The sequence below is a fragment of the Choloepus didactylus genome, chromosome 8 (assembly GCF_015220235.1).
Source record: "Choloepus didactylus isolate mChoDid1 chromosome 8, mChoDid1.pri, whole genome shotgun sequence".
NCBI lineage: Eukaryota > Metazoa > Chordata > Mammalia > Pilosa > Megalonychidae > Choloepus > Choloepus didactylus.
In genome coordinates this window covers 41918939-41922012 of record NC_051314.1, presented here as the reverse complement: position 1 = coordinate 41922012, position 3074 = coordinate 41918939, and the positions used below count along the sequence as shown (strand labels likewise).

The 3074-nt window shown below is 41.7% G+C and overlaps 1 pseudogene; it reads right to left on the bottom strand.

Moving 5' to 3' along the window:
• Window positions 1-625: 625 nt before the first annotated feature.
• Window positions 626-1533, bottom strand: LOC119542610 (annotated as a pseudogene).
• Between the last annotated feature and the right edge of the window lie 1541 nt (window positions 1534-3074).

The window sequence follows — 3074 nt, the reverse complement described above, 5'->3', positions numbered from 1 at the left end:
TCTGTCTGCATCTCCAAGCATCTCCAAGTGTCTGGGTCTGTGTCTGCTCTTAACTTCTCTCTTAAGTATTCCAGTGAACTAATCAAGACCCACTCAGAATGGGCAGGGTGCACACTCCTTGGAAATGATCTAATCAAAGGTCTCACCCACAGTTGATTAACATCTCCATGGAAACACTCAATCAAAAGGTTCCACCCAAAAAGATTGGATTAAAAAGATCATGGCTCTTTTGGGGTCCATAACAGTTGCAAGCTGGCATACCATATCTTTTCTTCCCCAATTATTCTCATTGTACTCTTTGCAGTATTCTACCTCATTTTAATATTGTGCTCTTGATAGCTGCCATTTTGCACTTCTCAACAGTTGCCATGTAATAATTCTAAGTCATTTCACTTGCACCTTCCTTGACTCTGCAGGGAATATTTAAACTCCTTAATGTTGGAGATCAAGTCTTCTGAATCATCTCATAAGACCAAATAGAAAGTTCTGCATAGGAGAGATCTAAACTTTTAATAGAATATATTGAGTTTACACTGAATTCCAGGGGTTTTATTTTGAACATTAGATTTTTATTGGGGGTGTGGTGGGGTAGGTGGGGGTGGTTCCTACTGTGTCCCAGCATTCATTATTTAAGAACAAAGTGATGTGTGATGTGGGGATTAAAATCAAGAACATCACTGAACTTCACCTTCCCTCCAACTGGTTTCCCCAACACCTCCTTGTCCCAACCCTTTGCATTCCCATTTCCTTCCTTACTGAATTTAGAACTTAATCCCAAAAGCTCTGGTAACAAACCCCAGGGTCCCATTTCCCCAACTTCTCCCTTCTCTTCTGCGCACAGCTCCAGGGAAGGACAGGCACCACAGTTTGAATGCATGGGCGAGTCCATACTGGCAACCTGGACAGAAGGGAAGCCTTCACTCTCAGGGAAAGGGATGGAGGAGTACAGAGTAGTAAAGTGAGGGCTCCCATAGCCTGGGGTACCAAACGGCGCCCTGGTGCTAGAGGAAAGTGCATTGGTCCCCCTGGTAAAGGAGACCCCACAGCCTCAAATTTCTCTCGTAATGAAGAGTCACTGCTGGATCGCCTTCCCTTCTGGCACGAGTTACAGCAACACGGACCACGTCCTTCTCCAGCCCGACCTGCTCAGCGATGTGACTGATCTGCTGCAGCGTGGGTTTCAGGCACTGCAGGAACATGTTCTCCAGGTTGCCTCCCGGTTCTCGGTTCTCGATGTTTGTCTGCTTTCTCTTTCGGGCCTTATGCCAGGAGGGTCACCGTTTTGCGTATCTCTTAAAGATTTTCATTGTTGTCAGCTTCCTCCACCCACTTCTGCAGCAGCTGAAGCAGTTTACACCTGTTCTTGAAGCTCAGCTGCAGACCTTCAAAGTGGCAGAGGGTCATCTGGCTGAACACTCTCCCAAAGAGAACCCCCAGGGGGAGCCTCACATCAGCCTGTGTGTACCCCAGGGTGATCTTCTCCTTCAGAAGCTTGGCAAATTGTTTTGATGTTCTGGCCCACCGCGAAGGCATTGGGAGCTCAGCCAGGTCCGAGAGTCAACTCAATCCATTCAAACCGGCTCAGGCCCTCCGGGCCCTTTGCTTCCATCGCCCTGCGGGGTCGAGGAGGTGAAGTCTGAATCCAGGTGTCCCGCCACCGGGAAGGAAGGCACCCCAAGCCGCTGGCCAGGTGGAATGAGGGCTCTCTGAGGGACTGCCCGTTGTTTTGTTTTGTGTTTGTATTTGATTCACAGCTTTTCTCACTTTATTGAAAATTGGCTTTGGTTTTCAGGAAGCAAACATTCCCAGAAGATTAATGTTTTGCAGTTTCATTTCCATTACACTTTGTCTCCCATGTGGTAAACATCCAGATGCTGATGTCTTATTCAACATCTGTTTGTGAATCTTGGTATTTGGTTTTATTCATATTCTAAAGTCCTGCAAATGAAATACAAAGCACAGATCACAAAAAGCTAAAATTTAATCACTTCTTAAAGTCTTGGTAAGAATATTTCATTGTTTGAGACTTAGCTAAGGTTAGTATAGTTTCTGAGGCCTAGAAAAAGAAACTAATTTGGTGGTTTCTTTGTGCTGTCAAAGATTGCATAATACTTTAAAAATTATATACGGTTATTTTCTGGTATTATGAAATAAATTTCTTTTGACTTTTAGAATTTATTTGTCATGAAGTTAACCCTTGGCCTTCTTGTGAGCAAAGATACCTCTTAATTGTAGGAAATTATTGAGTCTTGGACTTTGTCATAGGAAATTTTGAAAATTTTTAGTTTCTTACCCTTTCTACTGTGGAAAATACTTTCGCCAATATAATTTCGTTTTTAACACAGTTGGACTACTAATGAAATGCGAAGTTTATAAAATTTATTAAAATTTGTGTGTTAGCTTTTATGGCTGCCACAACAAATCATATTAAATTTAATGGCTTGAAACAACATAGATATATTATCTGACAGTTCTGTGGACGAGTCATTCCAGGCACCATATTGTGAAAGTATATTTTAATAGGAACACTTCTGCAACTTGTGGACCTATAACTGGGTCACATTCACCAAGAAGATGACATGTTGACCTTCTTGCACTTGGGTGTGATTATTTGTGTAAATAACCACAGCTTTGCTGGAATCTTTGCTTCATTTAGTCCCTTATCCTATTACTATACATATCTGGTGATTCTCAAACTGTATACATCACATTTCCAATTCCTGGACTGCTATTCTCATAGTTTATCAATTTTCTCTTTTGCTTTTATGCCCTTAATGATCTTAAAAGTCAACCCCTTCAATGACCCCTTCATCAACTAATGATGCTACATCTTTAGCTCTCGATGCTATGATTGAACTTAGGTCTGATATGGACCAATTCAATTATCTGCCTTTCTGCTCCTGTTTCAAGCTTGTTCACCAGTGCTAGTGACAATTGTATTATTAATGGTATAATCTGAATTCTCATAATTGATTATTTTCAATTTAGTTGGGCCTTCAACATTTCTCAGATTATGAAAAAGAGTAAGAGTTATCATTTATGGAACCCTATAATATGCCACTGCTAGATGCTTA